This window comes from Zosterops lateralis (genome assembly GCF_965231275.1).
Source record: "Zosterops lateralis genome assembly, chromosome: 1".
NCBI classification, from domain to species: Eukaryota; Metazoa; Chordata; class Aves; order Passeriformes; family Zosteropidae; genus Zosterops; species Zosterops lateralis.
Window position 1 is genome coordinate 50,960,799 of NC_139762.1, and position 14,238 is coordinate 50,975,036.

At 44.0% G+C, this 14,238-nt stretch overlaps 1 protein-coding gene across 1 annotated transcript in view; it reads left to right on the forward strand.

The window, feature by feature from the left end:
* Window positions 1-9,971: 9,971 nt before the first annotated feature.
* Window positions 9,972-14,238, forward strand: part of EZH2 (enhancer of zeste 2 polycomb repressive complex 2 subunit) — a 50,688-nt gene continuing 46,421 nt past the window's right edge. The window contains 1 exon segment of the mRNA XM_083870682.1: window positions 9,972-10,033. The gene's annotated coding sequence lies outside the window, so the exon portion shown is untranslated.

The following is a 14,238-nucleotide window of genomic DNA, read 5'->3' on the forward strand; positions in this document are numbered from 1 at the left end:
GAACAGGTCATGGAGTGGTTGTATCACATCCCCTACAATGCACCAGCCTCCAGGAAAATCTACTGATACACTGGACTGTTAAAGGTAAAGCACAGCAATGGGTGGTGGGGCCTTCAAACATTGGGAGCCACTGATCACTGCTGGCAGATGTGCTGGGCATCAGTCAAGAGAGGGTGAGCAAATATGTTGTGTATCATTTGTTTCTCTTGGGTTTTATTACCCACTCTCCCTCTTTCTCTCCTTTTCATTACTGTATTATTATTACTATCATCATCATCACCATTATTATCAGCTTTATTTCAATTCTTTAATTGTTATTAACCCATGGGGTTCATATTTTTATCCAGTTCTCCTCCCATCCCACCAGAGAGGCAGGGGAGAGTGAGCGAGTGGCTGAGGTTAAGCTATGACATCACTCTATGAAGCCAATGCTCTTCAGTTAACCTCCGTGATCCATGGTAGATGTTAAGCTATGGCCCAAATGCAGCCTTTTGAAGGCCTGCAAGAATTACATGCAGACAAACTTTTGCTTGCTCTGTGGTGTAACATTGCCCTTTCTTATCTAAAAAGTTGATCCAGCTGTGGGCAAGGTATGTATTTGGCCACCCAAAATAAATATAGCATGATTTAACTCCTACTTTTCTTCCAATACTCTATTTCAATATTGCATTCAAATCATCCAATATCGAATGTACTTTGAAAATAATTTAAATGTTTCACAAGTAAGTTTCCACTCTAACAATCATATCCAGAGATCTAAAGCCTCCTTTTCTCTTGGCATGAAAAGCACTTTATAAACATTAATTACTCCCATCCTTATTTTGAAAATGTGAGAATTACCTCATGCAAATGTAGTTGCAAAAAACCACAAAGTAAACTAAATGAAGAGTAAATCACATCTGTTCCCTAGACCATCTACTCCTCACACATCAAGTTCCCAGCAGTTAATCATAAACTGAAGAACTAGACTGAAATAACCTATAAACCTTGTTCTTTGAAACACAGGACATTTCATAAAAATGTTGTTCAACCTTCTCTATTGAGTAGCACTGTCTGGAATTGGTAGAAGGAAACTGTTCTCTCAGAACATCAGCCAATTTTCAGTTCTTAATAAAGTGGCCGCTAACAGTAGCCTTAGTTGGGAATACATGTTTTGATTGAAGAAGAATTTTAATACATTTAAACCATCAGTTTCAAACAGAGACTGATAATTAGCTGTTTTCCATATAACAGTTTTGTCATTTAAAACTTTTTCAATAATTTTAACCGTTGTTTGTTCCTGAGTTTGATCACTTTTGTCATGAGACCTGAATGAAATCCCACCCTAGTTTTACCACTGCCTGGATAACTAAGACATACTTCTGTGACTTCCATCAGAACATAAGTCACAAACTTTTACCTTTGGCACTGGGCTTGAACACACATCAGTGACAATTTTGCTTGTAAAGTCAGATAGCTCTTTTGGCTAGGAAAACCCACAAGAATCCTAAAACTGTTACACCCTGTAAACCTAGCCACACAGTCTAAGGCATTCAAATCAAGACCAAATACACATGGAAAAGATGGCAGCATATGCAGAACATCAGCATTTTGCTAAATCACTTTGTTTGCCAAATCATGTCCTTCTCTGGAGGACTGCCATCCAAACCTGGAGGATGCAAAAAGCAAAGGATTTGTGCTTTTTAAAGAATGGCAAAATGTTGTCAGATCATAAGATATATGAAAAAAATACTGCCAGCTGCTCAATTTATGGAAACATTCTGGAAGAGTGTAGTGCAGATGAGAGGGCAGAAATTGGCTTAGGATCAGGAAATATCTTGTGCTGGAACAATCAGCCAACATACAAGAAACAGCCTGAAAAAAAACCTGTAGGATTAATTATATAATATACATATGTTTCCCATAAACTTGACTTTCAAATTCAGAATAATTTACAATAATTAAAAGCATTCTCCAACTCAGGTCAAGACATCAGAGTTGTTGAAATGCTGGTAACGACTAGTGCTTGATATATTTTCTTTGACCTTTTCTACTACTGGAATTTACATTTTTCCTTTTTTTTTTTAATTTTAAATTTTTTTGAGAAAAATGTAAAGATAAACAAGTCTTCAGGAAGGAAAAAAAAAAAGCCGTAGGGGGAAAAAACTCTAAGTTTTTCAAAATTCTAGACTATTTTTTTATAACCTGCATCACACCTATGATTTGATTGAATTTTAGCATAGTGTTGACTCCTGTTCTCTTAATTGCATGCAACTATTGAATGAAAAGTGACAACAGAACATGATTTATATATGACATAATAGAACAAGGTTTTATTCTGCTTCTGTTTGTGCTATTTGAAGGAATAAGCTTTTAGGGTGCCAAAATTACTGCTAGCCTTGTTAACTACTTTGGAAGCAAAATAGTTGACATAAGGATAACCAAATCTGTTCTTTTATGAAAGTGTAATAAGACAGAAAATCATTTCATTGTCAGATAATGCTTCAGTTTATATGACACAATTAGATTTGCAATAAACTACGAGCAGATTTGATAATGTCACTTACAACAATAACCCTGGAAGAAGCAATAGTGTGGCATTCAGCTCCCTGAAGCTGATGAGCAGGAAGCAACCCGCCAGGGAGCAGCTGATTACCCAATCCAGAGTTACATGTTTGAAACCGAAAACAGACTTTGACAGGCTGTAGATCATATTTTTTAAATTTGTCTCCCAACTACATAATAAGTTTAGCTCTACTCTGCATGCATTAATATTCCAAACACTCGGCTCATTAGTCTAATCAAGGGATGGGAAGACCACACAAATGTATGGATTGTTCAGCAACCCTGACCCCACTCATTCACACACATGTAATAGCCCTGCCAGTCACTCGTGCATAGAAATGATCACAAAAGGAAACAATGCTGTGCTCACTCATTCATTTAGTTAGTTAGTCACTGTTTCACTCACTTGGTTGACTCAGTCCTTCATACTTACAGCCTTAGAATCTCATCTCACTTTCCCAGTGAGTAATGCCAATTAAAATTCACTTAAGGCGCACATAGATTGAGAAAATCAGAATTATACCCTTAGTCTGACAGATACTAAACTTCATGAAGCAATCCCTTAATGTGGCTTTAGGATCTTAAGTAGAAATTTAGTGCAGCACTGGCCTTGCCTACCTTTCTCTTTTTCTCCTCTTTAACTCTTGCTTTGAAGACAGGTTTCTGCCCCCAGTATTATTTAAGCTCTATTGAGAGCAAAATCTGACTTTTTAAATGTAAATTATAGACAAGGTTTCAACACTTATGTGGTTGTCTATCTATCCTTCAAAAAACATTTCCCAGCATCAGTCTGTGTAGACAGTTATTTAATAATTTTCTTGGCTAAGGTCCATGTCCCTTAATTTCTCTTAATTGTATGTTTCATAACCCTCATGAAGGCTTCAGAGAGGAAAGTGATATGTAACATTTTTAAATTTTTAAACCAATGACCTTTTATATTCTATGGTACAAGTTGGATACAAATTCAAATTGGTCATTCTTTCCATTACATATCTGACCAGCATATTCAGCTGACACCTAAAATGGAATGTTGTCTGTCAATCTCATGACCAAGTCTTGCATCATTGCATGACAGAGTTTATTGTACAGGTCTGTCTGAATTCATACACACAAATCACTGCAATGGTGATCCTTTCATAAAGCATGGTCATAAAGCAGGAAAAGCTTATCTTCTTCTGATTTTAGAAATAGATTATTTTCCCAGTAACAGCTTTCTCAGACCAGCAGCAGAGTATACTTTTTTTAAGCCATTTTGATCTTCGGAGGTGTGTATATTACAAAGAACTGCATATTTGGCAAAAAATAATTAGAAATAACTGGAAATCCTTATACCTAGGAAGTAAACTCATTGACATAATGTCACAATAGTGAATGGGTCTGGGTAATCCCTTTTCTAAATTTGCATTGATTTGTGGATATTTTTATTAAGGGCTAAGACTGGAAACGAAAAAGCCTGGGGTGCAAATGTGACAGATATTTTGTACTTTGTACATCTCCATAAACTTTTGTGAATATTTTCTTTTTATGACTTGCCTTAGTTTATTTAATGGATGGCTGAGTATCATTATCTTTTTACTTTCACTGTAAAGTCTTTACCATATGTCTTCTTATACTGATTTTTGACAATATAACTTAGCAGTCCTGGCTAGATTTAACAGTTTATCAAATACACTTTCAAACTATAGGTATTCCTAGTCTTCTCCCATAAAAGCATTCAATTTTTCATTCAGTTTAATCAAGTCTATGTTGATATGCATTGTTTTCATTTTTACATTTATGAATTTACTAACCTTGAATATGTCAGATTTCATATTTATATACATAACATAATAAACATTATTTCAAAACAGGCATGTAGGGTTGCCTTAAGTGCAAATGTCTCCTACTATTTTAAATGTCAGGATTACATAATTCTGGGACAGGACAGGACAGTACCTTTTCAAAGAAGGAGCTAAAAGCAGACATGGCATAAATATGAAAGAGAAAATGAGGAAGGGTAAACGATGCTAAAAAAGAAGGCATATGAATGGAAAACTCACACAGGGATGGAAAGGTGGTTACATTTGGAGGTAATCCTTTGGAGGTGAAATGATGAACAGAGGAAAGATATTTCACAACTGCATTTGCTTTTGCAAACAATCTGACTTATCACTATATGTCTGTTGCATGTGGCTGTCAGAAGAAGTACCTTCTGCAGCCAAACATGAAGATTTGATTCTAGTCAGTGAACTCTGTCCATCTGCTAGGGTAATTTAGCCACTGCCTCTGGAGAACTTCAACATATCAGAAACACAATATTCAAACAGAGCTCAGGCTTTTAATCTCAGATTTGGCCTGATGGGAGACCATCATCCATCAACACTGATTGAATACCCACTTGAACATTTAAACTTGCAGCAAAATTCTCCCCTGTGAGTGGCACACTCAGCAGTATCATAGCGCTACACTGCCAAAACCACCTGGAAATGGGGCCAGGGCTTTGCAATTTAAGTTTTCAGGCATATGTCTCCATGGCAATTTTGTGATATTATACCATTTAGACCTTTAAGTGGTTTAAATATAAGAGTAAATGCAGGTCAGGTAAGGAATAAAAGGAAAAGGAAAATGCAAGCAGAAAAGGAAGAGAAAACATTATTCTCACACAACTTAAGCAGCTTCTGGGACCACAAAATAATCAGAAGTAGATTACTTGAGGTGAAAGAATTTCCTATGGATAGCCTTAAAGACAAGTTCATTTCCAGTTGAAGTCAGGGGAAGTCAATTAATCCCTTTCACAAATTGAAATGCATCATCACATGCAATAAGCTTCATCTCTGCGTGTTAAAGAAAGTTAACAGGAAATCACTTACACTGCTTCAATTGTTGTATAAAAACAACACTGGAGCTTTCCTTTCAGCAACGTTCCTCCTTAGGCAAAAAAGATACTCTCCTGCATTTAATGTAGAATCACAGTTTGTGTCAGTTGTTTGCATCACCCTTTCTCCCACCTTTGTCTTAGACCCCAGTAAAATGTCCTTGAACACAGTATGACAGAGATGAGGTGGCCCAGCACAGTGAAAACACTTTTACCCAGTATAAAATATATTACATACCTTTATCGTGACACATGAAGCAAACACTCAGTGAAAGGTCAGGTAGCTTTCTGTTACTTGGGGATGCGTGTGAGGTGTGTGCATGTGACTGATGCATTTGCAGAGCTAGGAACCAGCTGCATGTGTTACAATTCACAGTACCAGATGCAGGCGGCCCAAGAATGGCACAGAAATCCGCATTTTCCTGTAACAGCACTGCATCAAATCCTGGCTATGTTTAGCGATGTACTCTCTGTTACACCTTTTTTCCATGCATGCAGTCTAATTGTCATTGCTAGACAATATGCCCACAGTTGCCACTGAACATGTTCGGCACCTAGACTGGGAATATCTCCTTTGGTTGGGTGAGTTTCCAGGTACAAGCTCTTGTGACAAGTGCATCAAGTGAATTGGCAGCCACTCCTTTAGTTGCACAGTGGGCAGAGAGTCCACAGCAGGAGTAACTTCTGCTAGCAGGGGCCTTTAGAGCACAGTGTGGTGCTTCTTTTGGGGGCACACCTTTGGCAGTGGGTCTGTGCTACTGTCCTTTCCAGCCCCCAGGCCCTGTGCCTTCAGCCCACAGCAGGCTACTTTTGAGTGTGAGGGAAGCCTGGAAGGACAGTGCAAGACCCTCAAGCACCATTCCTGAGATGTGGCGGATCTGACAGACACGGTTGTAGGTGCTATATCTTGCAATGACTCGTCTCCTCCTTATTTAGCCTAATGAACACCATACCCAAAGTTATGTTGGCCTATTTTCCGATTATTAAATTCAATTTTACAGAGAAGCATATGGAAAATGGGAGAGAAGGTCAGAAAGGATGTGCAAAACAGTTCATAAGGTTGCATTTCTTTCAGGGAAATTGGCCCATAAGTACCAGTAAGATATTAACGTAAAACATTTTAAAACACAGCTGATCTCAAAGTGGCTAGTTACAAAGCACAATCATTAATTGCTTGTTAAAAGTTAACACAAAATCTCTGGTCTTTTATAATAATGTTACAAGAGGCCAATACTTAAAAAAGGGTAAGGCATATGGTGATTCTGTGTAATCATCGCTGTGCAAAAGAGATAAATGTTATAACAGATTTAGACTGTACTTACTTTAGATTTTAGATTGTACTTACATTTCCATGTTTGTAAACACTTTGCAAAATCTCATCAAATTCACATGGACCAAAATGCAGAATTTCAGACACACAACAAGCTGGGGTCTCAGGAAAAGTACAGGATTAGGAAATGAATGAATAATGTATGGATGGCACTTCTTGAATAAATAAGATATATGAAAAAACCAAAGAAACAAAGATCACGCTCGCAAACGTTCTGTTGGATGAAACATTACTCGCAGCGCTACCGGCTTTGATTGTAAGGCTGGGTGTAACCAGGACAGGGTGTGCATCCTCCTTCCCTCCTCCCCAGCGAACAAGGGAGCTCAAACACAAGCAGGCCGAATCTCTAAAGGCTGTGTGACTAATCCGTGGAGCCCACCAGCCCAGCCACAGAGGAGACTCAGCCCGAAGCTGCACACAGCTTTGTTACGCTGCCATTCCCGAGCACAAAGGAAAGCGACGCTGCCATCAGCAAGTCACCAGCTTATCTACAAGAATTACAGATGCAGCTACCGGTCTGTCTGCTCCGGGATGCTGGTGCTGGGGACAGCCTTGCTGTGCCTCTCCTGAAAGAAACTGAGTGGGCAAGGGGAAAACTGCTCAACATCTCACGTTATTCCAGGCCAAGGTAGTTCCCAGACAGGTCTTGCTTAGTTCCCCCAGCCAGATGAATAAAAACCCATATGATTCTGACTACAAGGAAATCTTAGGATAACAGTGCATAAAGAACAATCTATACTTTGGAAATATCACCTTATTTGAGATGTTAAAAATATCTAAAAGAAACCACTTAACTGGTAATTTTGCTTTGTAGCAAATTTTTATTCACACCTTCTTTTTCCTGGACTCAAATGCCACTCGTTAAAGGGTGAAAAGAGGCATGTAAGAATCCCCCCATGGGAACAATCATAGTTAGGAACATCCTCTGATGCTGTCAAACAATTATTTTTATGTCTAATTGATGCTAGTGATGTAGCACTGACAAATCCATATTCTTCTGTTTTAGTCATACATACAATGTGAACATACATGTTACATTCATGTGTTGGGAACATGGAAAAAGCTCTTCTACAGTGCATTAGCTATAAAAAAAGGGCAAATGCTTTCAACAGTTCCAGGAGGGTTTAGAACTGATACCTTTTTCTTGAGCCTGATTTTAGTTCATTGTCACATAACATGTGTATATTTCTTCAATGTTAGCCACTTCTCTCAAAAACACTGTTCCACTCTGCCGCCAGAATTCACCCCTTTCAGAAGGGATCCTCAAAATACCAGGTTTTGTAATTCTTTCAAAAATTGTTGCAATATTTTTGCCTAAACATCCAATCTGAATGTCTCTGCATAACACAGATCTTTGTTCAAATAGCTGCTCTTTAATCACAGAAATACAGCAGAAACAGAAAACTACTTGGGTGGTTTATTCTGTGAGAACAGAAAGTCTGTATGGAGCTCATTGCAACATTAAACCCCTGTGTAGAGAATCAAAGACTTGCTAAAATTCTCCGTGCTGTTTGAGCCAGCCTGAACTATGGATCAGGAAATCAGCACCTCATGGAGTTTCTCGACAGGAGTTCATCATTTTAAGAGCCTAGAATGGAGCCTTGCTGGAGAGATTGTTTTGTACAGTGCAAAGGGGAAAGAGTAACCCACTTCAAAACATGTAAAGTTTTCTAGTAACCATCAGTTTCAGGCATAGCAGATGAATAATCTTCTGTGCAAGAGAGGAAAAGGATGTGATCAGTGCTGAGGTCTAGTTCACAGGCTAGGGTGTACAACGCAGATCTTTCCACCTTGTGGCTGAGCGTACCTGTTACAGTAAGTTACCTCACTCTTAACCAGCCATTGTTATTTTTCTTGTTAATCAAAACCAGATCTCATGAAGGGCAACTTGAAGGATCAAAATAAATGACAAAACCTAAATTGTGAAAGGACTAGGTAGCCATTTTGGTGGTGGCAGCCATCTTGGGGCAGGATAGATTTTAAACAGCTGCATTTCCAGAAATGACTGGTATTTTTCAAAGATAATATTTTTAAGATAATCTTCCCAATTGTCAGCCACTCCATTAGAATTAGAGGAAGGTTATAGCTATCTACCACGATATGACATATAATCATAACAGGAAATAATTTCTGGTGCGTGTTTTTTGCTTGTAACTCACAAAACACCAGACATTTTTAAAGAAAATAGCTACTATTAGGAACCCCTTTTCAAAGCTATAAGGTAAATCAAGAACATACAGCGTAGGAATGCCCACACTTGAAACCTCACTGCAAGTTTAATACACAATGAAATCTGGAAATTTTAAGTACTTACACATAGAAAGAGACTATAAAAACACAGAGGCACATCGTGTTTAAGTAGAGGAACACCGAGCCTTGCTTGACACAAAAGCCAACTGCATTATTTGGGAATGAAGGCGCATTGGTGATTTATTTCCCTCACAAGACACTTTAATCACTCAGGACCTCATTACAGTGGCCGCTGCCCATTTCTTGAGCTTTGACCCTGAAGAAGCACTAAGGCAGAGGTAGCACAAGGAAGAGGGGAGCTGATATTTGGTGAGGAAGGATGACGGAAGCAAGGATGTGTCGATTGCTCCAGTGCACATCGGAAGTGTGTCCGAAAGGGATCTGGTCACAGGGAAGTGCATAGTACCATCAGAAAACTTATCTTGGCAATTTTATTTTTCCCTGCTGAAGAGGAGTAAAGGCTGGAGCAGCCAGAGAGCAGGACGACAGCAGAGTAACGGAGCACGAATCCTCAGGGTTTAAATACACCCTCGACAACAAGATTGATGAGCACGGCTCGTGGGTTAGAAACGAGGGAAAGCGATAGCAACCTCAGAGGCTGGAGACAGCACGTAGCGAGCAACAGGCTGCGAGCCTTTACTGCTACCGCGATTTATGACATCCCCCCACGACAGGGGAAACCGCGCTGGATGCGGAGCAGAGGGAGAGGAAGCCGCGGCGCGGTGCACTAAAGGAGGGCTGGTGGCGGCAAAGTTTGGGCAAGCAAAGGTCAAACACGAGGAGGCGAAGTGACTCAGCCGGCAGAGACATCCGCCGGGAGCGGCGGGGCTGCCCCGGGCGTGGGCTGTCCCCGGCCCCCGAGGCTGAGACATCCTCGCTTCTCCTGCGTGTCAGAGCCGTGAGCCACGCGAGCCCACGGCATGATCTGGCGATGAGGACGCGTCTGTCATTTATTTCCTCCGCCAGAGACTTTTAGCAGTTTACGGTGGCCGCCGCTCATTCCTGCCCCTGAAGATGCTCTGAGGGAGCCACAGGGAAGAGGGGAGGTGGATTTGGTAAGGAAGGATGCCGGGACTCTGGAATTAGGGATACGGCGACCGCTCCAGCGCATCTCGGAAGCGGCACTGCATGCGGGAAGCATCGGAAAGGGATGCGGTCACGAGGGGAGGGCTAAGCATCCGCTAGGAAAACTTATCTCGGCGATTTTATTTTTCCCTGCCGGAGATGGAAAAGGCTGGGGTGACCTCCAGCGGCGGGGCTCCCGGGCCGGGGCACGGCCAGGCGGAGCGGCGGGGCTGAGGGCGGCGGGGCTGAGGGCCCGCTCCGGCATTCCCGCCCCCGGGACCGTTACGGCCGTTACGCCTCTCCCGCTCTCGGCCCGATTCAAACTCGGCAGCGGCGCCGAGCGGGAGCGCGGCCCCTCCCGGTGCCCGCCAATCCTCTCGCCCGCCTCCCTCCCCTTTCCCCTCCCTCTCTGCCCGTTCTCCACGTGAGGGCCCGCGGAGTTTCCCGCCTCTCCGGCGAGCGCAGCCCCGGGCCCGGCCCGGCCTCACCGCGCGGCGCGTGAGGGGGGGGAAGCGCGCGGGGGGCGGGGGGCGGCGGGCGCGAGGGGAGCGCGAGCCTCCCGTCCCCCCGCGCGGGCAGCGCGAGAACAAAGAGTTCTCCCCACCCCTCCCTGCCCCCCCCCGCACGTGGGGAGCGAGGCCCCGCCCCTCGCCCCGCCCCCCGCCGCGCCCCATTGGCCCGGCGGGGCCCCGGCCGCGTCCGGCCGTCCAATGGGGGCGGCGCTCGGCGCTCGCCAATGAGCGCGATGGCGATTGGGTCGGCGTGTTTGGCGCTCGGTCCGGGAGGGTGAATCCGGCAGCCGGAGGCGGAGGGAGGCAGAGCGGGAGCGCCGAGCGGAGCTGGCGGCGGCACCGGCGGGAGCGGCGGAGGCGCGGAGCCGGGGCGGCGGGGGGGCGGGTGAGTGAGTGAGCGGGCGAGCGGGCGAGCGAGCGACACCTCGCGGGCTCGAGGCGGCGGCGGCGCCGGGAGCGGCTATTTATACCCGGGTCCTTTGTCATGGGGGAGGGGAGGAGGGGAGGGGGCGGCAGGAGGAAGAGAGGGAGGGGAGGGTGGGGGCAGCGGCAGCGGCGGATCCTGAGGGGCGGCCGCCCCCCGCCTCCCGTTCCCGCGGGGCGCCGGCGGGCAGACACGCGCTCCGGGCCGGTGACAGCTGGAGGGGGAGACATGGAGTCTGGAGTGCCCTTTGTCTAAGTTGGCTCCGTCCAGCCCGGCCGGCGGCTCCGATCCCCGCCGGGCGCGGCGCAGACCGGGGCTGGGGACGAGCTCGCCCTCACTCCTCCCAGGGCGGGGGGCGGCGGGCGGCGGGCGAGGGAGAGAACGGGGGGCAGACCCCGCGATTCCCTTCCCCTCCTCTCCGCTCCAGCCGGCGGCTCCGGTGCGGGCACAGGGAGGTGTGTGGTGTGTGTGTGGTGTGTGTGTGGTGTGTGGTGTGTGTGTGTGAGAGAGCCCGGCACATGCCGGGCGGGGGAAATCCGTGTGCCCGCCCGGGCAGGCGGCACAGGGCTCGTCCTCTCCTCCCGGGAGGCCGGGACAGGTCCGGCCGGGCTCCCGGAAGCCGGGGCGAGCCGGGCGGGAGGCTGAGCGTGGCTCGGCGGGGCCGGGCCGGGCTGGGCTGGGCTGGGGGCGCCCCCCGGCTCTGGGGCGCTCTGGGCTCGGGAGCGGAGCTCAGGAGGGACCGGGGGGAAACTCGGTCCGGCCGCCGCTCCGGCCAACTTCCTAATCGTGGAGGACACCGTGTGATCCCCATCTCCCACAGCCCCGCGAGAAAGTTCATGAATAGCTGAAAATTCTGGGAGTTTGGGTCTAATGTGGCCAAGCACCCCGACACGGAGCACTTAAAATCTGAGGTGTCTGGGGAGGGGCGAAGGAGAGTGCTGGGCTGAGCCGCCCGTGAGCAACAAATGTCTGGTTGGATCTATATCCAATAAAAAAAAAAAAAAAAATCGGTGTGTTGTGGCATCATGCACGTTTATTTAACATTTATGTCCAGGTCTTCATGGTGATTCCAAAATGGTTATTCATACACGAAAGAAAAGCAGTGCGTGCACAGATTTGCGGCAGGAATGGGATAACAAACTTGTGCATTACTCGAGATGCTTATTTCTGACTTGCAAAGCACCACACTGATTTTATTGAAGCAAAAGAAAAGCGTTTTGCATTGTTAAAGCTGGAACTTCAGATTCTTGTTCTCTCTGATGAGAAGCATTTAACAGTTTGGAGAAGGCAATTTAATTCTAGCAGAATAGGTTTGTCTTTGCTTAAGTGTAGCAACTCTAGTTTCAGCTATTGTGAGTTTGCTTCTCAGTAATACAGATTTCAGTGAAGAGTTTTTACGAGCACATTTAGTGTAATCTTCACATCTAAGTGAGGATTTTTTCTCAGAGATAGGTTAGTATTTTTTTTAGGGGCTGGCACATTCAGATTCTTTATACAATTTATAAAAAATTAAAGGTCATTCTTCGTTTGTCCCCAGTGTCTGTATCAAACTGAGAGTCCGGGGAGTGTTTATTTGTGGTAACAATAAAGCATCTGCAGAAGAATGAGTATTACTTGTACGTAGTACTTGTACTATAACTAGTCTCACTAGTGGTTATTAAAATGTGAATATTTGAAAGCTACAAAATCTTTCAGAAAACACGCTTCCAGTATTTTAGGAGATGTGACTTAGAATTTTTCTGTGATGTGTTGAAAGTTTTTAAGACCTACTACTTTATGAAGTACTGGATAAAAAATGTCACATTTCTTGTTCTGGAGTTTCCTCTACAAGAAAAAAAGGAAAAATATTTTTTTCCTTCCTCTGCCTCCATGAGAAATGAAAGTAACAATTAAAGTTAAACAACCTGTGGAGAAGTCTGTGACAGTATAATGTTCCATGAGATGCCAACTGCTATTTTTGTCTGGAACTTTGGAAGGATTCAAGACTTAAATTTAGGAGAAAAATCAGGAAAAACTTTTGGGTTCTTTCATAGATTTTTTTAAATACGTAATTTCACCTTGAAAAGTGGCAGACACTGGAAATCTGCACCTTCAAAAAGTCATAAAATGTCACTGCTCAGTTTAAAATGAGCCAAAGTAGTGGTGTGTAAACTTAGGCCAGAGACTTGAAATTCAAGCTCAACTCTTTCCCCCCTGCTGTGTTTTTTTCCTTTCTTGCTAAAATTGCCAGCAAGCTGAAATATGGTGCTTTCTTCGAAGACGTGCTTTCAGACTGGTTTTTGTTTGTTCTGTAACATTGCAACTTTCATAGGTGCAATGTAAAAATGTATCTGCAAAGAAACTTTGACTTGGGGGAAGGGAATTTTTGTAGTGCATTACTGAATGCATGAGCTGTATTAGATATAGAGAGAGTGCAAGCCCCGTTCTGTAAAGCAGCTTATGTCAGAATAAGCTACATCTAGAATCCAGTGCAGGCCAACAGTGCTCCCAGGAAAGTTGGTGAACTCTAAAATTCCTCTTGCAATTAGTCAAAAGAGGTGTTCACTCACCATTCACAAGACAGTTCAGCTCCCTTAGCTGTATAGATTGTGGATCCATTTTCATGAGTTCACAGCTGTAATGTTAAAACTGAAGAACAATTTTAGATGGCGGTTCTATATTCATGTGATTGAACAGTGAGAGTTGTTTTAAAAAATGGCTGCAATGCTGACAGAAGGCACATTTAATAAATGTCTGCTTTACGTTGTGTTTGAGCGAAAGTGCTGTGGAAAACTTTAGTGTTGGCTGTAATCTGGAAGTTCTGTAATTCTGCTGTTAGTACTTACAGATGGATCTTAGCTGACTTGAGGAAAAGTATCTGTGGAGCTTTAGGGGGAATAACGTTTTCCCCAGCAGGGATGCTGAAAATCTCAGAAACAGAACTTGGCCTTTGCTAAGCAAGGAAGTTCACTGAATTGATAAAGTAATTTTGGCAATATTACTTATCCGAGCAAAATTCACTTTACCAGACTTTTTTAAAGAGTGAAGGAAATGGGCTGCATACTGTAAATACAATCCTTAATGATTTGATGGAGGCGTTTGCGTAACACTTACATTAACAAACGAGACCACTGTTAACAGAAGCTGTAGGACAGTAACAGGAGGTTTATTTTAATGTTGAAGCTGCTTCCAACCTTCTGTTCCTTCTGTCAGCAAGGTCCATGGAGAGCTGTGCTGGGCCCGTTGAAGTGGTGTCTGATTGAAGACAGCATCTGTAAAT